The following is a 27,523-nucleotide window of genomic DNA, read 5'->3' as shown; positions in this document are numbered from 1 at the left end:
GTTATGTTAGTGAATAATATAATTTATTTACTGTCTTATGTCACTCTGATGGGAAATCTGATCTTACCTAAGTTTGTGATTTAATCTGGAATTAGAACATGTGTAGAAACATATGCAAACTAAATAAATTGAGTCACCCTAAAGATATTCTCTCTGTTTAAAGAAATTCTGAGGGTAGTAGCCTATGTGGCTAATAACTTAACTCACTATTTTATGAAACATTATCTAATCTGTTCCCTGTATACATTTGGGATTATTAGATTTATACCTCACATCCCAAGTATTTTTGTTGTCTGTTATTAAGTATTTGGGGGGGGCGGGGCAATGGGGGTTAAGTGACTTGCCCAGGGTCACACAGCTAGTAAGTGTCAAGTGTCTGAGGCCGGATTTGAACTCAGGTCCTCCTGAATCCAGGGCTGGAGCTTTATCCACTGCGCCACCTAGCCGCCCCTGTTATTAAGCATTTTAAAACAAAATCATTGGTATAATATTGAATTTAGGAATAAAAAAGCATCCACTTAGCATAAGTACTAGTTATATCAAGATAAGATTTTTTTGTAATGAATTTCTTACTGTTACCAAAGATTATAGTCAATATTTAATAAATGATAAATGAATTTATCTATGATATATGAATCTTCAGAGATGAATTCACCTGAAACATTGATTACTGGAACTTACTACTTAAGACATCATGGGACTGTTAACTGATATTGTTTTGACTCTGACTCCAGGTATGATCCTTGAGAACTGCTATTGAGGCAATGAATCCATGATGCCAGCAACCATATGGGGTTGAAATGCATAAACTGCAGGTGGAGTTGTCATGGGAAAGGCTGGGAGAATGACTTTTTGCAAGGGCTGAGTAGGATTCTCCTGACTTAATTTCCCCAATATGACATATCCCACCTGGCTGAATTTGGGCCTGGCTCAATGCAATTGGCCATCTGCATAACTTTTTTTTAATTATAAAAGTATTTTATCATCTACATAACTTTTGCCTAGAATTAACATGAAGTTAGGGAAGCATTATTCCCTTAATGTATAATTATGTCCCTATTCTTTTATGGCAAATTTCTACAATCATGTCAAATGTTATGTGATGAATGCAATATTGGATCCTTATCTCTTAGGTAAATACCGAATCACATCTGTGTTAATTAAATGAGATGCAGGTATAATATTTGAGCAATTTGGCCTGAAGTTGTTTTTTTTTTAATTTTTTTTGGTGAGGCAGTTGGGGTTAAGTGACTTTCCCAAGGGTCACACAGCTAGTAAGTGTCAAGTGTCTGAGGCCGGATTTGAACTCAGGTCCTTCTGACTCCAGGGCCAGTGCTCTATCCACTACGCCACCTAGTTGCCCCTGGCCTGAAGTTTTAAGCCTTTCTATATTCCAAATAATTAACAATTAAGTATTTAACCTTGACATATGGTCCTTTCATTTTTCATAATAGTATTGGGATAATTAGGCAATTGATGCAAAGATTTTTGAAGCCAAGATATGATTTTGTTATTTAGTTAATATCACAATTGTTTCAGTTCTGTGTTAAAGAAAGGAATATCAGCATAGCTTCGTGTGGTCTGTTTTGCAAATGCCTTAAAGGGACATCCACTTGTATTAGGGGTTATTAATTTGAACATAACTAGAAGTTGTGTTTTACTATGTTTTAGTATGCATGACTTACTTGGTATGAACTTTTGTAAAATTAATCACTAATTGTATTTTTGTATATCATCCCCGAATCTTTTGTTACAATTGAAGTTAATCTGGCAACTTTTATATGAATTCATTTTGTATTGGATGCCATCTTATAAAAAGGATTCTGGGATTTCTTAATGGAATCTCATACTCCTAATAAGGGATTGAATAATGCCAAGTAAAAAAATTGGTTTCTAATTTTCTGTTTCTATCCGAGTTTTGTATGTAACAACTAGACAAAAAATTGTAAAAGCCTATAGTCTAAATAAATTCAGTCTCTAATGTTAGAGACTTATGGTTTGAGCCACCTTTACTTATCTGACCTGGTTATTGGCAAAGTAATTTAAAGTTGTGTTAAGATCGATTTTGTAGCAGATTTTTAACTGAGGAAGAGGATCTAAAGAAGATAGTTGGGAAGAACTGCTCAGAGATCACACCCGGAATAGTGAGATACACCAAGATTACGTCCCAAGAGTCAGGCATCTATATGAGATGAGACTTCAGGAAACAAGTGGACATTTTTTCGTTGTTTACATTTTCCCTCTGTGTACATTATCTGTAAGGTCTACTTACTAAAGGGGATAGCCCCCTTTGATTTTGTCAATTTCTCCTCTTTTTCCTCTCGCATTGTTGACCATCATAAGCCCCATAGTTAAGAACCCTTTGTAAAATATTTGTAATATTAGTTAGTGATGGGGAAAACTTAGTTTCTCAATTGGAATAAAATGGGAATTGTGAGATATAATTATTAGTAATATCTGGGGGGACCCTGAGATATCCCCTTCTTTCTTAGTCCTTTCTCCCTCCTCCATTTGCAGTTTAAGTTCTCCTTGAAAGTAAGATTCATCTGGGTCAAACCAGACCCAAGCTCACAAAGGAGCCTTGGGTAGAGACAGATCCTTTTGTCTAGATAGCCCAAGGTGGGTGGCTAGGTGGCGCAGTGGATAGAGCACTGGCCCTGGATTCAGGAGGACCTGAGTTCAAATCCAGCCTCAGACACTTAACACTTAGTAGCTGTGTGACCCTGGGCAAGTCACTTAACCCCAATTGCCTCACCAAAAAAAACTCAAAAAAACCAGATAGCCCAAGGATGTTATAGATGAGATTAACACACACCTAGATGGAAAGTATTTTGGATCATGGGGTCTTACATTCTCTAATGTCATCCCTGGACTTCATTTTAATATAACCCACCTCCAGTCATGCCAACCAATTAGATTGAAATGATGTTGGCCAATTAGATTTGATTGTTATGTGACAGACCTCCTCCAGTTGGAAGGGTATATGAAGCAATACACAACCCCCAGGAAGGGTCTTTGGGCTGAGAGAGATGACCAAATGACCCCCTTTTATTAATATCCTGCTGGCATATTAATAAAATGATTAAATTACCCAGAAACTATGTCTCTCATATTTTTAATTGTCACAAAGGAAAATATCAAGCAGAGTCATTATCTTTTTGTTTACCTTAGAAGAACGTGAAGCAGGATTGACGAAAGTGTTGAGTTACCTAGGAATGACCTAAAACTTTTCATTGACAGTGTAGATGTGATAGTGATGTTAGCAATGTAAAGTTGATAATGATGGGGATATAGCTTCTAATGGTTATTATAGTTTTGACATGATTCTGATAGTGGGGATGTGAGAGTGTTTTTAGTGAGTGTGTGACAATGAGTGATGGGGATGTCAAAATGATGATGGAGATCTGAAAATGAAGTGCTGGTGGTGACCAATGTAGATGATAGGAATGTAAATTTGAGGGGGCTGGGAATGTGACAGTGGTGCTACCATGTATCTGACAGCAAAGGGATGGTTATGGGATTTTGACAATGTTGTTCCTGACTTTTTAAAAGTGAAGGTGGTAAGGACGTGGCAATGTTGGCTCTAATGTGACAATCAAGACATCAGGAATGTGAGAGCAATGTTGGTGTTGTGAAATTGATGGTGGTGGAGATGGCCACAGTCATCAACAATGACCAATTTCAGAAGTCTTATCAAGGTAGCATCCAATTATAACCATGAAGTCTGATGGTGAGGTATACTTCCAACTTCTCAGGAAAAATATGGTGGATTAATTGTGGAATTCATTTTTAGACGTGGTCAATATGTTGATTTTTTGGTACAAGATAGGGATTTAGGGCTAAGTGGAAAAATGTAATGTACATCATAACAACAATTGCCTTGGAAAACAAGTCAAAAATTGGTATTTAAGAATCATTAGATTTCCTAAAAAGTGATTTTAAAAGACTTGGACTATATAGTACAAGAATTTATCAATGAAAATTGCCCCAAATCTTTTAGAAGCAGAGGGCAAATTACAGATAAAAAAGATCTACCAATCACTTCCTTAAAAGAATCCAAAGATTAAAAAGTCCCAAGAACCTCATAGCCAATCCCAAACTCTCAAGTCAAAGAAAAAAATATTGCAAATATCCAGAAAGGAAGAGTTTAAGTATCAACAAACTTATGTAAGTACAACCAATGTAATGTACACGATAACAACAATTGCCTTGGAAAACAAATCAAAAAGAGGTTCAATGTGATTTAAGAATCACATTTGTATATCACATTCCAATCAGGATAACACAAAACCTGGAAGCTTTTACTAAAAACCAGAAGAGATCATGGAATACAACATATCAAAGGACAAAAGTTTATGGTATTTGAAGATAATGGAATATTATTGGGCCACAAGAAATTATGAAAATAGTTTTAGAAAGTATGAACTGATGCAAAGTGAAGTTAAAAAAACAGGTGAACAATTGATTGTAAAGTTGTGTTGAAGATGATATGATGAGGATGATAGTATCAAAAAGAGAACCATGATACTTTTTTTAAAAATAGAACAGAACAGATTCAAATTCATTAGGGGACACAGACAGCAGGATAGTTTTGAGAGCAATGTCTAGAATTAATTTTATAATTTTAAACGTAAAGTAAAGAGTATGAAATGAAGATTCCTGGTTACATAAAAAATCCTATTTTATGTTCTGATGGTTGTCTGGAAACATTATTTTGCGTGTGTTTGAGTTCAGAACAAAAAGTATCCAAAAAAGAAAGTAATGGTTATGATCTGAAAGTGATAGTAGTGGTGATATAACAATGATAGTCTTGAGATGATAGTGATGGTGTGGCTATGTGCCATTGATGATTGTGGGGCCATAGAAGTAATGGTGAAGGAAATGTAAAAGAGACTATGTCAATTGGAGAGTAATCATGGTGGCGATATGACAATTCTAATGGCATCATCCTTGTACAACAGGCTCTGAGGGAAAGACCCTAATTCTAAGGTGGATTAATAGATTGGAACCCATTTGCAAACGTGGCCAATGAATATATGTGATTTGGTTGAACTACACTTAGTTATTTACTACTTCTCTTTTCTTATCCACTCACCCAATCACGCTGCCTGGTCCAGATCTAATAAAAATGGATGGGAAGTGACTTGGAGAAAAAGGAGAGGTAAGGAAAGATCAAGGGGGTCAAAAGGATGGGTCACCAAGTTGCCAAAGGCCTCTTGAGCTCCAGCTCTGAGGGAATGAATCTAAACTGGCCCACTGGAGAAGAGTGATCCCAGGGAAGGCTAGAGGAGGATGGGAGCCACTGTAGTTATAGGTTCCCTTGATTATGATACAGGGTGACTAGAGGAAACTTGTCAAGCTCATTTCCCTTCCAATTGATACAAGATGACAAGATGTCTGTTGTGGGCATTCCCTTATCCTTCTATAACAACAGCAAGTTTATCCCCACAGCAGGGCCACCTACTGGATTGCTTCACTAAGGTATCACTCACTTCCCCAGTGCAGCCTGCCATACCATCCCCCTTATTGGGCCCCATTGTCCTTAGAAACTGAGAGTCAGAATTCCCTTGAACAAGCATTTCTCAGGCCCAGACTGTGTGCCAGGTACTAGATTAGGTTTCAGGACCCAAAGAGAAAAACAAAAGGCTTTCATTCATCTATGAGCTTACAGGCAATTGCTAGGAAGTAATACATACACAAATAGAAAGCTTATTCAGAATGATTTGGGGGTGATCATCTGTATAAAATGAAAGGCATGTTGATTATGATATAACAGGCATTGCAGAGGGCACAGTGTAATGGCAGGGAAGAATGAGGTAGCTGAGCAGAAAATAATTGTTACTATTCCTCTTCTCTTTTCCAGTCATGTAGGCATATTGCCTGGTCCAGATATAATAAAAATGTATCAGAACTGACTCAGAAGCAAAGGAGGATGATGGGGGGGGGCAAGAGGAGTGATCACTAAGGGGCTACAGGCTGCCTGAGCTCTAGCTCTGAGAGGGTGAATCTAAACTTATGGAACCAAGCTAGGCTGAAAAGGAAAATTGGCTTGGGTGGAAGATGTTTTTCCAGGGAACAGATAGAGGAGGACAGATCACTTGTAAAAAAGACCTGGAGTATGTTTGAGGTAAAAAATGACAAGAATGTAGAAGTCTGATCAATGAAATGTCCAAGTGTGACTTCTCTGTAAACAGTGCCTGGAACATTGTACATGTTTATTTTGGGGGGGGTTGGTTGTTTGGGTTTTTTTGTTTGTTTTTGTTTTTGTTTTTGTTGAGGCAATTGGGGTTAAGTGACTTGCCCAGGGTCACACAGCTAGTAAGTGTTAAGTGTCTGAGGCCGGATTTGAACTCAGGTATTCCTAACTCCAGGGTCGGTGCTCTATCCACTGCGCCACCTCGCTGCCCCGTACATGTTTATTAATTGCATTTTGACTTCACTTTTCAAAGAAAATCCATTTTATTGATATCTTTTTATATTACCTTCATGTCCAGAGGTGTCCCTCATGGCTCCATCTCAGCAAGCCATCCATTGCCACAGAGGAGAGAAAAAGAGAAGAGTCAAAAGAAAAAGCAATTCAGCCAAAGGAACCAAGGCATCAGCTAAGATCGAAGATGTGCACCACATTCCAAATCAACAGCCTCCCACCACTTCCATGAAGAAAAGGAGGTAGACTTTGTCAGTTCTTCACTGGGGTCAAATGGGGTCATTGTCCTTACATACTTTTCAATTCCCTTTTGTCATTTTTTACTTTTCCAATGTTGTTTTTATGGTCCTTCTAACTTAGTTTTGCATCAGCTAGTCAAAACATTCCCATGCTTTTCTGAACTCTTTACATTTGTCATTTCTGACAACATACTCATTGTTCTTTTACAATTCTGTGTCACAATATTTTTTGCCATTCTCCATCAATGAGCAAGGGCAGCTAGGTGGTACAGTTGATAGAGCGCCAGTCCTAGAGTCAGGAGGACCTGAATTCAAATGCAGCCTCAGACATTTCCTATCTGTATGACCCTGGACAAGTCACTTAACCCTGTTTGCCTCAGTTTCCTCTTAGATAAAATGAGCTGGAGAAGGAAATGGCAAACCATTCCAATATGTCTGTCAAAAAAACCCAAATGGGGTCACAAAGAGTCAGATGTGACTGATCAACTAAACAACAGTAATATCAATAGGCAACTACTTTGTTCCCATTTCCTTGCTAGCACTGAAAAGGGCTGCTACAAACATTTAGTACACCTGGGACCTTTCTTTATGTCTTTGACTGCTTAGAGTTTATGCCTAGCTATAAACCTGGAGGTCAAGAGTTATGATTGCTGCTTTCAAATAATTCCAAATTAATTTCCAAAATGGTTAGCCTACAATTTTATCAAGAGTCAGTCAGTCGATCTGATTATTCAAAGTCCTCCAACATTAACTATCACTATCTTTTGTAACCTTTGCCAATTTGCTAGATGCCTCACATCCATATGATCATTAATAAAACATATTTGGGGGCTCCTTCCTTCCCCTAACCTCAGTGTGCAAAGTATCTGGAACATAATGTATACTTATGGATTGCATTTTGATTTGTCTTTTTAAGGAAAATCTGTTTTGTTGATATCTTTTTTTCATCTCCAGGGGTATCCCTCATGTTTCCCTACTAACCAGTCAATCATTGCCATGAGAAAGGGGGGGAAGGAAGAGTCAAAAGAAAAAACAGTTCGACCAAAGGAATCATCAACTGAGTAGAAAGGTCTATACTACATTCCACACCATGAGTCTCCAACTTCTCAAGTGAAGAGAAGGAGGTAATCTGTTAATTCTTCACTGGGGTCAAATGAGATCATTAGCATTAGATAGCTTTCAGCTTCTTTTTGCTGTTCTTTTTCCATCGTTGTGGTCATGAACTATATTGTTTTTCTGATCCTATTAACTTGATTCTGCATCAGTTAGTCTAAACATTCCCATGTTTCTCTGAAATCTTCACATTTGTCATTTTTTTTTTTTTTTTTTAGTGAGGCAATTGGGGTTAAGTGACTTGCCCAGGGTCACACAGCTAGTAAGTGTTAAGTGTCTGAGGCCAGATTTGAACTCAGGTACTCCTGACTCCGGGGCCGGTGCTCTATCCACTGCGCCACCTAGCTGCCCCTACATTTGTCATTTCTAACAACATACTCATACTCCATTATAATCTGTTGCCACCATTTTTTTTTGCCATTGTCCATCACTGAGTAACTGTATTCTTTCTAGTTCCCTGCTAGAGTTGTCATCAATCTTCATAAGTTTTGATTTCCATGCATTTGGATTGCTTCAAGGCTTTAATTGTTAGTGCAAGAGGTATGGAGAGCAGGTGATAGGATAAGAAGGGTATACATATACGTCATATGATGTTTTCTTAGATGAGTCACAGCAAAATGTTGCTCAGTAAGTCATCATTCTTTACTGTTCTTTTCTTTTCCACTCAGTCAACTTTGGAGGCAGCTAGGTGGTACAGTGGTTAGAGCTCTGAGTCTAGAGCCAAGAAGACCTGAGTTAAATAATAGCTTCGGACACTTACTAGCTATGTGACTCTGAGCAAGTCACTTTACCTCTATTTGTTTCGGTTTCCTCAGCTATAAAATAGTAGGTAGCACCTGCCTCCCAGGGTTGCAGTGAGGATCACATGAGATAATTTTTTTTTTTTTTTTAGTGAGGCAATTGGGGTTAAGTGACTTGCCCAGGGTCACACAGCTAGTAAGTGTTAAGTGTCTGAGTCCGGATTTGAACTCAGGTCCTCCTGAATCCAGGGCCGGTACTCTATCCACTGCGCCACCTAGCTGCCCCAGATAATATTTTTAAAGTGCTTAACACAGTTCCTAGCACATAGCTATAATGATGATGGTAATTCGATGATGATATGTTTCTTTCTTCAGTTATAATCAAAATATATAAGAAGTGATATGGGAGCAATGTAGAGTTAAGGAAGGATGATGGCATCCCAAAGGAGAGGTTGCCAAGTTGACAAAGGCTTCCTTAGCCCTGAGAAAGTAACTATACTGGCAACTCAAGCTAAGAGAAGAGAGGGCATTTTGCTTGGACAGGAGATAAGTGATCCCAGGGAAAGTTTAGAGGAGGGTGAGGTGGGGGGCAGTGTAGCTCTGGGTTCCCTTGCTTACGATCCAAGGTCAAGTCCTTTCCTCTTCCATTTGGACAAACTCCCAAGACCTCTCTATTGTGAATTTTTCCTTGTCCTTCCACTATAACAGCTGCTTTCATCCATACCCCTGGGACTCAGGGAAATCTGTTATGACTAGATTACTTCATCAATCACTCATACCCACAATGCAGCCTGCTACTCTAGGCTCCCCAGTGGGCCTCTTTGTCCCTGGAATCCCTGAAGAAACATAAAAGACTGAGAGGCATCTAGGTGGTACAGTGAATCTAGTGCTGGGTCTGGAGTTAGGAAGACCTAGGTTCAAATGCTAACTCAGACATTTACTAGCAAGTCATTTAACATTTGTTTGCCTCAGTTTCCTCATCTGTAAAATGGAGATAATAATAGCACCTACCTTCCAGGGTTGTTGTGAGGATCAAATGAGATAATAATTGCAACAGTGTCCAGCACATAGTAAACATTATATAAATGTTAGTGATCATTGTTATTATACAGAATTCCTTTAAACATGCATTTATCAGGCCTATAATGTGTTCCAGGCACTAACTTTGGTTTTAATACCCAAAAGCCCATTCATTCATTATTTAGGATTTCATTATTAAGTTTCCTTTTCGGTCTGTGCCTTCTATATGTGATTGCTGAACTGATTACTCTTTTTTTGCAGTATGGTTTATAATGGATGAGCATATTATTTCTGCCTTTTTACATTTATTTATAATGTCCCTGTGCCCTAATATGCCATCAGTTTTTATAAATGGCCCATGTGGTACTTAAAATACATATACTATTTTGTAGTTCCATTTATTTTTTTAATTTTAATGAAAATTCTTTTCAAACAATGATATATTTTATCTCCTTCCGACCTTCCCCCATCCCCTGCATTGAGACAGCAAGAAAAATAAAAGCCTCAGTTAGAAACATATATAGTAAAGCAAAACAAATTCCTCTCTGCCAAATTCTAAAAAATTATGTCTCAACATATATTCTGAGCCCATAGTCTTTATCAGGATGTTGGTAGCATGGCTTGGTCTACCCATGAATAATTTGCATTATTCCATTTTTCTTTGACCCACCCATTCTTTAGGATTAAGTTATGTGGTCTTCAATAATTCTTCTAATAATTTCTTCAGCAGCTCTTTATTAAATATATTTATTGTCTTGTAGTCTATAGAAGAATTTCATATTTTTGCTTCCCTGCATTTGTTTTTATAGTTTTATGCTCTAACACATGGTCCATTTTTGTGAGGGTATCATGCACAGCTGAGAAACAGGTATATGGCTTTCTATTCCTATTCATTAGTCTCTAGAGAGACTTTCTAAAATCCTATTCAGGTTCTTCACTTCTTTTTTGTTTAAATTTATCTAGGTCTGAGATAGGTAATGTAATTTCCCCCACTACAAGAATTCTACTGTCTTTTCTTCCTATAACTTACTTAACTTTTTCTTTAAGGATTTAGATGCTAAATTTGGCATTTTTATTGAATATTTAATATTAATTCATTGTCTATGGTATATATCAGCAAAATGTAGTTTCCCTGCTTATCTTTTTTGTTTTGTTTTGTTTTTGTTTTTGTTTTTGTTTTTTGCAGGGCAATGGGGGTTAAGTGACTTGCCCAGGGTCACACAGCTGTTAAGTGTCAAGTGTCTGAGGCCGGATTTGAACTCAGGCACTCCTGAGTATCAGAACAAGTGGTGAGGGCCGGTGCTTTATCCACTGCGCCACCTAGCCGCCCCCCCTGCTTATCTTTTAAGATTTATTTTTAGGTTTGTTTCTCTTTTTAGGTCTATTTTTGCTCTTTCTCTGAGATTATGATTGCTATGTTTGCCTTTTTAACTTCAGTTGAAGCATAATAGATTTTGCTCCAGCAACGTTTTTTTTAAATTTTTTTTTAGTGAGGCAATTGGGGTTAAGTAACTTGCCCAGGGTCACACAGCTAGTAAGTGTTAAGTGTCTGAGGCTGGATTTGAACTCAGGTACTCCTAACTCCAGGGCCAGTGCTCTATCTACTGCGCCACCTAGCTCCCCCCAGCAACTTATTTTTAACTCTGTGTACATCTTTCAATTTCAGGTATGTTTCCTATAAGTAACACATTGTTGGATTCTGCTTTCTAATCCATCTGCTATCCTCTTCTATTCAGTGTAAAGTATGTTGGAAAATATAGATCAGGAGCCAAGGACTGAGAGAGACCATATACTTGTAGACTATAAAGACACCTTATGACTATCTGTCATGAATACTTTTTTCCAGAAAAGAATACAAAGGTGCTCAATATGTAGAGTACCAAAGAACGTTACCAAAATGAAATTGATTGTACTTCAATGGAGTGGAAAATGACTTGTTGCTGATACGAATTGGTAGTCTGTCAGGTTGTCTGTTAGAGCAAAAATAAAAATTAATATAAAACTAAGAGAAAGGGGCAGCTAGGTGACACAGTGGATAGAGCACCGGCCCTGGATTCAGGAGCACCTGAGTTCAAATCCGGTCTCGGACACTTAACACTTACTAGCTGTGTGACCCTGGGCAAGTCATTTAACCCCAATTGCCTCATAAAAACAAAAAAACAAAAAACAAAAAAAACTAAGAGAAAGAATAAAGTTAGAAAAAGACAGAGTATGAAGTTAAAACTGCACCCTGACTTATTCATACAAGTTATTGAGACCAAAGGGAGTCAATGGGATATAGTGGCTAGAGAGCTGGCCTCAGAATCAGGAAGACTTGGGTCCAAATGTTACCATCCTGGCTACATGACTCTGAGCAAGTCATTTAACCTCTCAGTTCTCCAGGCAACTCTCTAAGACAGAAAGGTACAAAAAAGGAGCTGACCCTACATTGGTAAAGGGAATTTCCTTGTTCTCAATATTGCCAAATTGATAGTTTAGGTGAATCAATAAATCATCAAGCATTTGTTAAGCACCTCCTATGTGGCAACTAGGTGGCTACAGTAAATAGAGCATCAGGCCTGGAGTCAGGATGACTCATCTCTCTGAGTTCAAATCTGGCCTCAGATACTAGCTGTGTGATCCTGGGCAAGTAACTTACCCCTGTTTGACTCAGTTTCCTCATCTGTAAAATAAGCTGGAGAAAGAAATGGCAAACCACTTGAGTATCTTTGCCAAGAAAACCCCCAATGGGGTCACAAAGAATTAGACATGACCGAACAACATGTTCCAGGCCCTGTGCATCAGGGACACACACACACACACACACCCCACAAAGGCAGTCCCTCTCCTTGAGAAGCTCACAATTTAATGGAGGAGGCAACATGCAGACAGTTATGTACAAACAAGATATATACAGGATAAATGGGAGATGATTAACAGAGGGGAAGGGCTTCTTGCAGAAGGTGAGACTTTAGCCGAGAGTTGAAGGAAGCCTGGGAAATCAGGCAGTGGAGATGAGAAAGGAGACCATTCTAGGCATGGGGCACAGCAAGTTAAAGTGCATGGAGGTGGGAAATGGGGTCCTGTGTGAGGAATGACAAGAAAGCTCATGTCATGAAATTGTATGCTAAGAAGATAAATGGTGTGGACACAGGTAACGAAGATCTTTGATAGCCAAACAGAGAATTTTGTATTTGATCATAGAGGCGATAGGGAGCCAGTGCAATTTATGGAGTAGAGTAGGGAGACACTGGAGGCAGGGAGACCAACCAACAGCTATTGCAGTAATCCTGGTATTTGATGATGAGAGCCTGTATCAGGCTGCTGCCAGTTTAAGCATCAGGCATTTTAAGAAAGGTCATCCCTTTCTTTCACGTTACCTGCAAATTTGCTTTTCCAGAGAGTGTGGACTTAGTAGATCTGCAATCATACATGTGTGGTATGCTGGCTTCCGACCCGAGAGGACCTGGTTGTGAGTCCTCCCTGTCATCCAGAATGGCCATGTGATCCTGGATAAGGAACCTCCCTCTGCCAGTGCAGGTAGGCACTTTCTCTGCAACTCACCACCTAGAGTTGCCTAGAGCAGAGGTGTCAAACCCACAACCCATAACACTCCTATAGTTGGGAAATATTTCACAACATGGTTAAAAATACATTAAAACATGGATAATGTTTATATGTGTCTTTCAAAGCCAATATATCCCCATAGGGATCCTTAGGTACAGTATAGTGGTCCCAATTTCTCTTTGAGTTTGACCCCACTAGCCTAGAGTAGTGAGAAGTTAGGTGATTTGTCCACAGTCACAGAGGCAGTAATGTCAAAGGTCACACTTGAACCCAGATCTTCCTGACTCTGAGGCCAGCTCACTATCCACTATCCCATACTGCTATTAAAAAAGGAAGAGGTGGGGGCAGCTAGGTGGCGCAGTGGATAGAGCACCAGCCCTGGAGTCAGGAGGACCTGAGTTCAAATCCGGCCTCAGACACTTGACACTTACTAGCTGTGTGACCCTGGGCAAGTCACTTAATCCCCATTGCCCTGCAAAAAAGAAAAAAGCAAGAAAAAAAAAAAGAAAAAGAAAGAGATTGATCTGGCTTGACTTATTATTCATAGTAAAACCCTGCTGAACTCGTAGTGATCACTTCCTTTTCAAACCATTTTAATAACCTTCTCTACAATTTTGCTGAGGATAGATAAAATTCATTGGTCAAAATCCACTTCCCTTTTTGGAACATATAATATCTGTTTATCTCCCATCCTCCACTATTTTCCAAATCAATTTCTTATTAGCTGTTTTTGTTCTCTTGTAATCTTGGTTGAAAAGGCTTCTTGCTCACAGTAGGGACCTATTTCCCCCTGTATTTTTCTGGATCTTGAAGTCCCAAAGAGAGACAGGCGTGGGAGCTGGAGCAGACTCCAAAGAATATGCAAAAGGGCCATTGTCAGAAGTTGAGCTGATGTTATTATCCCTGGGAGAGTTTTTAAAAGGGCAAATGGAGTGCTATGCAAGATTTTGGGGAGAGAGGGGACATCTTCTCCCCTCTCCCCAGCTGTGACACACAGTGAACAGGCAGCTATCTGACCACATGATCAGACTGAGGTAGGGGGGAGGAAGGGGAAAAGATGGGATGAAATTTCTCAGGGCTAAAAATGGAAGCACCAAGCAGTTGATTCCTCTAGGGGCTAGCTAGGAGTGACTAGAGTCCCTATAAGAGTTGGAGTCCACGATCATAGAAAATGGGGATGACTTCCTCTTTCCCTGTAGCCATACAATCCAGAAAACTTGATAGCACCATCTACCAAGAAAGGCCTTTGAGTGTACCTTTCTCCCCTCTCTGGGGAAGGAGAACTCGACCATGAGAACAAAAAGGCAAGATGCAAAAGAAATGGGGAAGAGAAGGATCACATGGGGGAAATCAGGGTCTATCAGAGATAGCAGCAGCAGCTGGTGAGCAGCTCTTTTCTTTTTGGGGGGTGATGGTGGTGGTTGATGTTGATACACTTTACTTTTGGAGTAATACTTAGAGCTAGAGCACTGGATTTGGAATCGAAAGTCCTGAGTTCAAATTCTGCCTCTGCCACTTATTGGCCACATGGCTCTTTCTGTTACTCAGTTTCTTTATTTGTAAAATGGAGGAAGGAGGGCAGGATAGATTCAATGGCCTCTAAAGTCCCTTCAGCTCTAAATCTATGGTCATTTCAACTCTAGAAATCCATTCAACTGATAGGTGAACGAAGTGGATTCTTTGGAGATGGGCCGACAAGGCAAGCAAGACTTAAACAAGAAGAATGCGTCCACTTGAAAATGTATTTTTTGTTTGTTTGTTTTGGTTTTTTTTGGTGGGGCAATGAGGGTTAAGTGACTTGCCCAGGGTCACACAGCGGGTAAGTGTTAAGTGTCTGAGATCGGATTTGAGCTCAGGTCCTCCTGAATCCAGGGCTGGTGTTTTATCCACTGCGCCACCTAGCCGCCCCTGAAAATGTATTTTTAACCCTCTGTGGATCAGTTCTGGGTTATTTGTGAGCTATGAAGATAGCACCTGGGGGTCAGCTAGGTGGTGCAGTGGATAAAGCACCAGCCCTGGATTCAGGAGGACCTGAGCTCAAATCCGGCCTCAGACACTTGACACTTACTATCTGTGTGACCCTGGGCAAGTCACTTAACCCCCCCATTGCCCTGGAAAAAAGATAGCACCTAAGATCACTGGTAACGATGTGGACCATGTACACCAGGTCCGTAGTGACAGGGTAGCTAAAAGCTGTGATATGGGACACTAGAAGTGAGAAAATCTGGGTCCAAATCCCTTCTCCAACAAGGGCAACCTTGGACAAGTCCCTTACATTCCCTGGGCCTCAGTTTCCTCGTCTGTTAAAAAAAAAAAAAAAGTTATACTAAATGATCCTTCCAGCCCTTCCAGCTCTAGGGCTATGAACTATGAAATTTAGCTTTGAGTGCCATCTAGTGGCTGGCACTGGTATAGCACCCTGAACAGCTATTCAAAGCTACACTTCTTAGTATCAGCAACATTTCTCTTTGGGACCCAAACTATCCTTGGAGGAAGGAGAAGCTGGAATGAGGAGATTAAATGTTACATGTATTTTCTAGTGTAAAGATCACTTTTTCCTTCCTAGGGGAAACAGAAACAAACTTTTTAGAAAGCTTCCCTGCACATTTGTCCAAGCCCACTGAGGAAAACAAAAGGGAAAAAAAAAACAGGGCAAGGGCACATCTTGCGACATATTTCCAGTTATCTCTCTCCATGTTAACATTGATTCATTAGTTAAGGGTTTTCTGCATCCCATAATTCAGAGAGATGTGAGCATCTTGAAAGAGTTGACCTTGAAATACTTCAAAACTCAAATAGTTCAAATATTTAGCCTCAGTTTGTTGCCAAGAACTCAGTCTACTCTGGCTACATCTCCTTCTGATTCTTATCTCTTAAGGAATGGGGAGAAGAGAGAAAACAGGATAAATTTCTGGCTCATTTAGAGGAATAGCTCTCTGTACCCCAGGCTGGACAGCTTTTTCCAAAAATGAATCTAGGGCACCTAGGTGGCACAGTGGATAAAGCATCGGCCATGTAATTATGAGGACCCCACCTCAGACACATGACACTAACTAGCTGTGTGACCCTGGACAAGTCACTTAACTCTCATTGCCTCACAAAAAAATTAATCTAGTTGGGGTCAACCTAGATGGCAAGGGAACAAAAAGGAAAACTCCTAAAAAAGTAAGTAGGGAGAAGAAGTTGAATAAGGGATATGGTTGGTTAAAAGTTTTTACACCTACAAGTAGCAGATGATAGATGGGGACCCTGACATGAATTTTTCACCTCTTTGGTCTCCGTGCTTAAGGTCTATGAAATAATTTACCACCCCCACTACCACCATAGCCAGCCTCTGTCACTTTAATGAACTGGTCTTCTCACTGTTCTTCATACATAATTTCATCTCCCATCATTGTACCTTTGCAAAGGCAGTCCTTGATGCGTGGAATGCCACCCCTCTTCGCACTGCCTTTCACTTCTTTCAAAGGTCATTTCTAGAACCACCTCCAGCTGCTAGTGCCTTCCTTGACCTCCATATTACCTTCTATTTGTTTCTTTTTTGTTGTTATTGTTGTATTCCAAGCATCTAGAACAGTGCCTGACACTTAGTAGACACTTTTACTCAATTATTCTGGAGAAGTTCACCATCACAAGAAGGCTGTGCTATCCTTCTTCCCAAAACTCAAGCCCTTGGTCCCTTTGGTTCTGCTTAACGGCCCTTCAGGATTTGCTGTAAACCTTAAAGGATCATGGCTATAGAACTGGAAGGGAACTTGGATGTCATCTAGTCCACTTCTCTCATTTTACAGATGAGGAAACTGAGACCCATTGAGGTGAAGTGATTTGCCCAAGGCCAAACATCTAATAAGTCAGGATTCAAACCCAGATCTTCCTGAATCCAAGCCTGTCACTATCTCTGTCACTATCCTCTCTCTCTCCCTCAAGAATATAATCAGGGCTTCGGGCTCTCCCTGGTATTTTGGGAGCATTCCAACAGTCCCCATGCTTCTTAGCTCCTCACATTGATAACCACTCAACCATGTAGATAACTGAATTACACACTCAACTGGCAATTAAGTATGGCCCTTTCTTTGCTGGCCTCAGAGGTCACTGGGGGTGTGAGGAGAAAACAACCTGTCAGGATATGTGTGCAGTAAGCCTTGATGAGGGGCAGAGCAGGGCCCTAGCATTCCAGCCAACACTCCCACTGCCCAGGAGGCAAGCATCAGCAAACCACAGACCATACATTGCCTGTTTCTTGAGTCCAGTTCTTCAATGGCCAGGCTGAAATGCACTGTTTGCCTGAATAGAAAGAAAAAGAAGCCTGCTGAGTCTCATTCAGAAACTTAGAAGCCTTTAAAGGACTAATCCAGAAAATTGAAGAAGTCTAGTCTTACACACAGGTACTGAGAGATAGTGTAATCCAGTGGAGAGTGGTGGATTTCAAATTAGGTCCTCTACGAGTGTTTGAATCCCAGTTCTGCCACCCACTGCCTGTATGACATGGGGCAAGTATTTAACCTCTCTGGGCCTCAGTTTCCTCATTTGTAAAACAAAGGGATTAGACTAGATGACCTCTGAGGTCCCCCTTTACAGGTCTAGACCCATAAGCCTTGGTTGTAGCATCTTAGAGATGGAAGGGGGCCTAAGAAACATCTAATCTAAACCCTCCCTGACCAATAATCTCCATTGAGAATCCTCAACATGTAGTTACTAAACTAGCCTATGAAGGCACAGTCTTTTGTTAGCAAGTTTACATCCATTTGCCTCTTTGTAACTTTTATCCATTGGGCAGCTAGGTGGTGCTGCAGTGGATAGAGTGCTGGCCCTGGAGTCAGGAGTACCTGAGTTCAAATCCAGCCTCAGATACTTAACAATTACTAGCTGTGTGACCCTGGGCAAGTCACTTAACCCCAATTGCCTCGCCAAAAAATTTTTTTTTAAATTTAAAAATCAAATGTGACCTCAGACAATTCCTAACTGTGTGACCCTGGATAAGTCATTTCACCCTGTTTGCCTCCGTTTCCTTATCTATCAAATGAGTTGGAGAAGGAAATGGCAAACTACTTCAGTATATCTGCCCAGAAAACCCCAAAATGGGGTCACAGAGTTGGATATGACTAACTTGACAAAACAACAACTTCTACCCATTGCTCCCATTTTTATTTCCTGTACTTAGAAATTGAAGCCATAGGTTTGGACAAGAGACCTAAAATATTCTTTAGTCTCAAGTATAGCAACCTCAAAGCTATTTTCTGAGTAGAAGAATTACTTGAAAGTTAACAGTATTCTGTATTATTTGCCAGGAGGCAATACTTTGAGACTTGGATGCCAAACATAAGTAGTTAATGTCTAAAGGAGCCTCTAAAGAAAGAAAAGCTTATGGGGCTGGAGTTGATCCATTTGGGGAGGAGAAAGAGTAAATTCTGGCCAGAAGAGAGAGTGTGGTACATAGAGAGGGTAGTAAAAGGCCTGGACTTTGGAACTGGGTTTTGCCACTTAACACTGGCTATACAACCTTGAGCAAGATCATAGAGTAGAATGCAGAGTGCTGGATTTGGAGTCAGAATTTGGAGCAGTTGTTGTTCAGTCATCTTTCAGTTATGTCCAACTCTGTGACCTCTTTGGATATTTTTCCAAATCCCTAAGCCTCAGTTTCCCTAAAGAAGCACTGGGCATGATGGGATTGTAAAGCCACTGAAGGCCCAGTTGGTTCTATAACTCCAACTCTTTTAGTGATGTCACATCAGTCTTTCTATACCCCTCAGCCTCATTTTCCCCAATATTCACTAGTAGTACATATATTCGAAGCCTAGAACCCTTTAGATGAACTTACACTAGCCCCTTGTGCTCCTTAGGTCTCAGTTTCCCCTCCAGTCCTATTAGGGATTTGGATGATTTGAAATTTTATTTTATTTTTTAAAGGTATTGGATGCTCAGGCCACTGAAGGCCTTGCCAGATTTAGTGTTGGACCTGCTTTGTAAATTCACACAGGTCCCTTACAATCCCTCAGCCTCAGTTTCCCAAAAGAAGCACTGGACATGTTAGGATTATATAGCCAATGAAGGTACAGTCAATTCTACAACTTGGATCCTTTAGTGAGGTCACATCTGTCTTTTTATACTCCTCAGCCTCATTTTCCCTAATATTCACTAACAGTACATGTACTCTAAGCCTTGAACTCTTTAGGTGAACTTACACTAGCCCCTTTTGTTCCTTAGGTCTCAGTTTCCCCTCCAGTCCTATTAGGGTTTCGGATGATTTTAAAATGTATTTTATATTTTACAGGTTTTGGATACTATGGCCATTGATGGCCTTCTCAGGTTCAGTCTTTGACCTGCTAAGTGAATTCACAGAGGTCCCTTGAAATCCCTAAGTCTCATTTTCCCTAAGCCTAGTACCCTATAGATAAACTCACATTTTTTCCCCTTCAGTACTACTGAGTGTTTGGATACATTTAAAAAAATTTAGTTTTCTTTAATTTTAAAAAAGGGTTGAATTCTAAGAACCCTGAATGTCATCTTAGATTCAGTCTTGGATGTGTTTACTTTATTAACACAGGTCCCTTCAAATCCCTAAGCCTCCGTTTCCCTACAGAAGTACTGAAACTGCTGGGATTGTAAAGCCACTGAAGGCCCAGTGAGTTTTACCCTGTCATGTAAGTCTCTTTATCACCCTCAGCCTCATTTTCCCTAATATGGAATAGTAGGGCATGTAATCTAAGGCTAAAAACCTTTAGATGAACTTACACTAGTCCTTTGTGCTCCTTAGGTCTTAGTTTCCCCTCCAGTCCTATTAGGGTTTTTACATAACAATTTTTTTTAAGATTTTGGATACTATGGCCACTGAAGGGCTTGCAAAATTTAATCTTGGACCTACTCAGTGAATTCTTACTGGTCCCTTTAAATCCCTAAGCTTCGGTTAAGTCTTCAAGCACTAGAGAGCCTTAGATTCTAAAGCTACTGAAGACCCAGTCAATTTTACTATGTGGACACTGTGAGTGATGTCACATAGGCCTCCTCACCCCCTCAGCCTCATTTTTCACAATTGTCATTAGTAGGGCATGGATTCTAAGTCTCCCTCTGGATAGGTGACCTCACACTGGACCTTTGAGTTTCTTAGATCTCAGTTTTACATCCAGGACAATTAGGTATTAGGATGCTTTTGAAAAATTTTAGTTTTCTTTAATTTGTTTAAAATGTTTGAATTTGGGGGCGCAGCTAGGTGGCGCAGTGGATAAAGCACCAGCCCTGGATTCAGGAGTTCCTGAGTTCAAATCCGGCCTCAGACACTTGACACTTACTAGCTGTGTGACCTTGGGCAAGTCACTTAACCCCCACTGCCCTGCAAAAACAAAAACAAAAACAAAACAAAACAAAATGTTTGAATTCTAAGAACCCTGAAGGCTTTCTAAGATTCATTTAGATAACAGTTTGAAAAAGAGCTAGATGTTTCAGTGATCTGAACTTGCCTGAATCTTTTTTCTTCCATTTTTTAGGAGTGCCATTTACTTGAGCTGTGATGCCAACATCAAGGTGGCCTAAGACTGCTTCTCTTTGAAAGACTCCCATGGCTGGCTAAATTGTGGTAAGGCCCCTTTTCAGCCCTCACAGGAAGCTTTTGGAGGAAAGCTGCCCCAGCCTTGCTGACGTTCAGTTGGGCTCACAGAATCTGCCCATTTGAGAGAAAAGCCAAGTGAGTCATACAATATAAAGTGGATATGGGCATGTCTGTTTGTGGCTGAGCTGGTGGCCCACCTACCTTGGGTATTACATGTGGGACGCCTCATATTGTGCCAGTATATTTGTTTTTTGTTTTTTTTTGTTTTTTGTTTTTTATATTGTGCCAGTATAAAGCCTGCCTTTTGCAGCTTTAAATCACCTATTCACACTGGGGCTAAGTCAATTTCTGCCAGTACCAGAACACTGACAATTCACAAGGGATCCCCAGTGGCAAGGAAGGTTGGGTCTTACCCCATGAGTGGGGATGCCCAGTAATCTTTCCTTGCCCTCTTCTTAGTGTTGGGCAGCAGTTCTCCTGGGACTAGTGGCCCAATCTGTAGCCAGGAGCTAAATTGCTCCCAACCTCCTTGGGGATACTATGAATTCCATAGTTCTCCATCCAATGACTCCCAACTGGCTAAAAGGGATAAGTTTGTTTTGTTTGCACAGTTTTGTGGCTTATTTTAGTGACTATCAGTCTGCTCTGTAGTTAGAGATAGAAGGACCTAAGGAAGTGACATATTAAAATCAGTAGGTCCTCCACAGTAAAGGGGTACTAACCACAAGATCATAAAGGTTCCTTCCTCATCCTCCCTTCTCCCCCTCTTCCCCCAAATGTTCAACCTCTTGCTCAAGAGCTCCTCCTGTTCATTTTCAGAGTACTCGACCAAAGTCGGCCAGAGCATCCTCCTTCCTGAGAATGGCCGACCTCAGATCAAGAGATCCTGAGCAGTAGGAAATGAGGCTCCACATGCCTCTGGCACCAGGAAAAAGACCAGGTCCTCTGCTCCAAGTGGGGAGAGGGACTTGGGCTCCTGTGAGTCACTCAGTGAGCTTTGAGAACAGTTTCTCTACTATGCAGGTGTTCGTTTTCGAAGAGGATCAATAACATCACAGAGTGATATCTTAACTTGGAAGTGAATGAGATTTAAGTGAAGCAGAGTTGCCCAAAGTCATCAGCCTCACTCTCTCTTCCAGAGTCATTGAAGTCCAGTGGCAATACAAAAAGCCCAGGATGCAGTGAATGACAGTAGCATCTCTGAAGTCTGATCAAGCTCTAAACACTTTATAGAGCCTGTTTCAGCCACCTTCATGGCCTTTGGAACCCAAGCATCGTGCAAGTACAGTACTCAGTACTGAGTGTCCACCTCAAGAAAAGTTTGGGGGACCTCAGACTGGGAATAGAGCTTAGAACAATGTCTCTGTTCTTAGAAAAGCTGTCATTTTAGCTTACTCATCAGAGAAATAAAACATGCAAATTCTTGGACAAAATGATTGGGCCAAAATTTTTTCAGAGGCTCCTTGTTTAATCTAAATTAAGAGTGTACTCTGTTGGCTAATATGACAAAAAAGGAAAATAATAAATGTTGGAGAAGCTGTGGAAAAATTGGAAGACTAATGTATTGTTGGTGGAGTTGTGAACTGATCCAACCATTCTGGAGAGCAGTTTGGAACTATGCCCAAAGGGCTATAAAACTGTACAAAAAGAGATAAAATATTTATAGCAGCTCTCTATATGTTGGCAAAGAATTGGAAATCGAGGGAATGTCCATCAATTGGGGAATGGCTGAACAAGTTGTGGTTTATGAATGTAATGGAATACTATTGTTCTGTAAGAAATAATGAGCAGGCAGATTTCAGAAAATCCTGAAAAGACTTAAGTGGACTGATGTTGAGTGAAGTGAGCGGAACCAGGAGACCATTGTACACAGTAACAGCAACATTGTGTGATGAACAATGGTAATAGACTTGGCTCTTTTCAGCAGTGCAATGATCCAAAGAACTCATGATAGAAAATGTTCTCCACATCCAGAAAAAAGAACTGTGGATTCTGATTGCAGATTAAACCATACTGTCTACTTTTTTGTTTTTTTTTTCTTTTTCGAAGTTTTCCCTTTTGTTCTGATTCTTCTTTTACAACATTACTAATGCAGAAATATGTTTAATGTGATTTTACATATATATCCTATATTGGATTGCTTTTTGTCTTGGGGAGGGGAGAGGTAAGGGAGGAAGGAAAAAAATTAGAACTAAAAATCTTATGAAAACAAATGTTGAAAACTGGAAAATAATAAAATACTTTTATGATTAATTAAAAAAAATAAAGAGTGCATTCTCTGGATTTTGGTTATGTGGCTAAATGGATGCTGCTAGCAAGGGAAATATTTGTTTCTTGTCTTGTCTATGAGTTCATACTAATATCTGTCCAGTATGAAAGGTGCTCAGTCCATAAACTGAACTGAGGTCATTTAAATGTCATTTCTCCTGTGATGCCAAAGAGAGAGGGAGAAAATGAGTCCTGAAACTTGAAGCTTTATCTGGTACTTATGGGCTGCCTAGCAACTTGTGGCCTCATGAAGTGAGACTCAAGGAACTGGGGAAGGATGCATGTGGGACTGAGGAGCCCATCCAGATGTATGGGAGCTCAGGGCCCTAGGGGAGATGTTGGTTCATACTAAGTGTTCCTGGAATAAGGACAGATTGTTATTGTTCAGTTGTTTCAGTCATGTCCAATTCTTTGTGACCCCATTTGGGGTTTTCTTGGCAAAGATATTAGAGTGGTTTGCCATTTTCCTTCTCCAGCTCATTTTACAAATGAGGAAACTAAGGTAAACAGAAATAAGTGACTTACCCAAGGTCACATAGCTAGTAAATGTCTGAGGCCAGATTTGAACTCTAGTCTTCCTAACTCTATGCCTAGCACTGTGCCACCTAGCTGTATGGAACAGTAAATGTTAGTTTACTAGAAGTATAAGGAAAAGAAGAGTGGAGTTAGTATTGGAAGAATTTATGCAGAGTTAAAACCTTATCTATATTTACCTTATGTTTAAGTGGAAGCAAGTGGTTTGCTCATAGTCACATAGACAGTAATAACATTAGTGAATCTGAATCCAAGTCTTCCTTACTCTGAGTACAGTACACACTATACACTATACCCACTTTTGTCATTGTTCAGTCATTTCAGTTGTGTCTTCATGACCTCATTTGGGGTTTTCTTGGTGGAGATACTGGACTGATTTGTCATTTCCTTCCACAGCTCATTTTACAGATGAGGAAATAGAGGCAGAAATTAAGTGACTTACCCAGGGTCACACAACTACTAGTGTCTGAGGTCAGATTCCTGACAGCTGACTCAGAACTCTATCCACTGTACCACCTAGCTGCCTACTATAACCATTGCCTCTCATTAAAATACATATAGATGCAACCCATATCTAAGGGCCCCTCAAGCTCTTGGGTTTCATGACTTGATCTGATCTGGGAATCAACATTAGAAGAGCATTATTTCTTAGGCTTGTTATTACCCACACACAGAGTTTACTCTGGGAAATCTCTGAGCATAGTTTATATACAGCTTATGACTAGATTTCCATAAAATGAGTATAAAGGGGTATTCATCTCCTATACAAGAGGAAAAGAAAAGGAGGAAAAGCTTTTATTAGGTACCTACTCTGGGCCAGACACTGTAATAAGTGCTTTACAAATACTATCTCATCTTATATAAGCATTCAAGGTAACAGACTTGTGAGTCCTTTGAAATTGTGGTGGATCCATGTACAAAAATACTTATAGCAGCTCTCTTTGTGGTGACAAAGAATTGGAAATTGAGGGGATGCCCATCAATTGGGGAATGGCTGAACAAGTTGTGGTATATAAATGTAATGGAATACTATTGTGCTGTGAGAAATTATGAGGAGGAGCAGTTCAGAGAAACCTGGAAGGACTTACATGAACTGATGCTGAGTGAGATGAGCAGAACCAGGAGAACATTATACACAGTAACATTGTGTGTTGATCAACTGTGATAGACTTGGCTCTTCTCAGCAGTGCAGTGATCAAAGACAATTCCAAAGGACTCATGATGGAAAATGCTCTCCACATCCAGAAAAAAGAACTATGGAATCTAGATACAGATTGAAGCATATTGTTTCTATTTCTTTTGGTTTTTTTTCTTTTTTGAGGTTTTTCCCTTTTGTTCTGATTCTTCTTTCACAACATGACTAATGCAGAAAAGTGTTTAATGTGATTGTATGTATATAACCTATATCAGCTTGCTTTCTGTATTGGGGAGGGGTGGGGAAGGGAGAGAGGGAGAAAAATTTGGAACTAGAAATCTTATAAAAACAAATGTTGAAAACTATCTCTACATGTAACTGAAGAAAAATAAAATAACTTTATGATTAAAAAAAAGAAATTGTGGTGGATCATTGTATCGATCATGGTTGCCAAGTCTTTCACAGTTGATAACCTTTACAATCCAGCCATTACTGTGTAACTACTATGCTGTTGATCTGGAATTGGTCCAACCATTCTGGAAAGCAACTTAGAATCAAGCTAAGAAAGTAACCAATATTTCCACATGTTTTGACCCAGCAATCCCAGTGCTTGGTATATATCCCAGGGAGGTCAAAGTCAGAATATGTCCCATCTGCACCAAAATATCTTTGGCTGCATTTTGTGGTAGGAAAGAATTAAAAACAAAATAGATTTCAAATCCGGCCTCAGACACTTAACACTTACTAGCTGTGTGACCCTGGGCAAGTCACTTAACCCCAATTGCCTCACTAAAAAAAAAAAAAATAGATGCCCATCTATTGGGGGATGGTTGAACAAAGTGTGGTACATTAATGTAATGGCAGTCAGAAACAGTGAATAAGAAGAATTCAGAGAAATACAGAAATATTTTTATACAGAGTGAAGTCAGGAGAACCAGGAAAGCCACATATACAATGATTACAGCAACATACATAGGAAAAAACAATACCATCAACATCCCAAACAGAGAAATATGCAATTATAAAGCATAGCCCCAGAGAAGAGGTGAGAAAATACGTCTCCCCACTTTTCTTGCAAAGGTGGGAGACTATGGATGGGGAGTAATGCATGCATTGTCAGACTGTCTGTGTCAGTTACTTTTGCTGATCTATTTTTTCTTTTTTATTCTGTTACAAGAGATGGTTTGATGGGCAGGTCAAAGGGAGGTGAGGATTATATCCAAAAAATTAAAGTGGTACAAAAGACAGCAATAACACCTGTTTTAAAGTATGGTAGTGTGCATTCAATGGGTCAGATCACTCTGTGTGACTTCCTCCCTCCCTCCAGAATATGACTCCTCAAAGCTCTTTCATTTCAGCACAGGCTGATAATGTCGTAGGTGGCCCCTAAATTCACATCATAATCCACAGCAAGGGAAGTGATTTCTATGTTTTATATGGAGACATTTTGCTAACCGAACAGGGTTTTCCCTTGAATTTTGAAACCGTTGAATTGTTTAAAGAGAGGCAGCAAGGACTAGTGATTAGAGACCTGGCCAGAAAAGGGAAAACCTGGGTTCAATATTGTCTCTGCTACACACTGGCTGTGTGACCCTGGGTAAATCATTAGCTTCTCAGTAGCCAAGCGACTCTCTGGGAATGGAAGTTGTAGAGTGAAATGCCAAGCTTCTTTGGTAGAGAAAGTACCCTTACTAAGTAATACCCAATACCTATGAAATCCTGAGTCCAGGCTAAGTTGTTTAAATGTTACAGTGATTTGCCCACTGGGGGAAAAAGCTGCTTTCACATAACAGATGGTCTTTATTATAGAGTTACTTATTTTCTACATGACAGTTGTTTGTATAAACTAAAATGGAGAAAAGCAGGTCTTCATAAGCCTATAGACCTCAAATGAACAGATGGATTTGTCTCTAAACTTGTCAGTGTGTGGAAACTAATTTTGTTCACTTCTAAATGTCTTTTCTCCATCCTGGATCACTGCCTTGTCCTGGTGGAAGGGCTTGCATAGCTCAATGAAACTGTAAGCTAGGTTGTGCAGGGTTACCCAAGATGGGAAGGTCATAATGGACAGTTCTGACAAGAGGTGATCCACTGGAGAAGGAAATGGCAAACCACTCCAGTATCTTTGCCAAGAAAACCCCATGAAAATGATAAAAGATATGACACCAGGAGATGAACCCCTCAGGTTAGAAGGTATCTAACATACTACTGGGGAAGAGTGGAGAACAATTACAAGTAGTTCCAGTACTAATGAAGTGTCTGGGCCAAAGCCAAGAGGCAGCTTAGGTGTGGATGTGTCAGGTGTCAAAAGGAAAGCCCAATATTGTAAAGTTCAATATTGCATAGGGACCTGGGATGTAAGATCTATAAACCAATGTAAGCGAGATATGTTCAAACAGGAGGTAGAAAGAGTAAAAATCAACATCGTGGGTGTCACTGAACTTAAATGGATGGGAATGGGTGAATTTAACTCAGATGGCTACTACATATACTACTATAGGCAAGAATCCCTTAGAAGGGGGAAGCTACGTGGCACAGTGTATAAAGCACCAGCCCTGGATTCAGGAGGACCTGAGTTCAAATTTGGCCTCAGACCCTTGACACTTACTAGCTGTGTGACCTTGGACAAGTCACTTAACCCTCATTGCCTCACAAAAAAGAATCCCTTAGAAAAAATGGAGTAGCCCTCATAGTCAATAAAAGAGTGAGAAAAGCAATACTGGGGTATAACCTCAAAAATAACAATAATATCTGCTTGAATCCAAGGCAAACCATTTAACAGCAATACAAGTCTATGCTCCAAAAACTGATACCGAATAAACCAAAGTTAATCAGTTCTATGAAGACTTATAATATCTTCTAGAAATAAGAAAAAAGATGTCATATTCATCGCAAAAATAAAGCATTCAAATGCTTAAGTAGGAAGTCAAAAGATAATTGGAATAATAGGCAAATTTG

The 27,523-nt window shown here is 39.9% G+C and overlaps 1 long non-coding RNA gene across 3 annotated transcripts; it reads left to right on the top strand.

The window, feature by feature from the left end:
- The first annotated feature begins 136 nt into the window (after window positions 1-136).
- LOC122733520 lies at window positions 137-22,244 on the top strand. Of its 3 annotated transcripts, none has more exons than XR_006353892.1 (7): window positions 137-5,161; window positions 6,495-6,669; window positions 7,621-7,790; window positions 12,919-13,058; window positions 19,630-19,726; window positions 20,567-20,655; window positions 21,448-22,244. It is a non-coding gene; the product is annotated as an uncharacterized LOC122733520 (long non-coding RNA). The 3 variants fall into 3 exon arrangements; XR_006353894.1 differs by having other exon boundaries at window positions 20,567-20,763; XR_006353893.1 differs by lacking the exon at window positions 19,630-19,726.
- The last annotated feature ends 5,279 nt before the right edge of the window (window positions 22,245-27,523 follow it).

Source organism: Dromiciops gliroides, chromosome X (assembly GCF_019393635.1).
Source record: "Dromiciops gliroides isolate mDroGli1 chromosome X, mDroGli1.pri, whole genome shotgun sequence".
Classification (NCBI taxonomy): domain Eukaryota; kingdom Metazoa; phylum Chordata; class Mammalia; order Microbiotheria; family Microbiotheriidae; genus Dromiciops; species Dromiciops gliroides.
The sequence above is the reverse complement of the archived record's forward strand: the minus strand, read 5'-3'. Positions and strand labels throughout refer to the sequence as shown.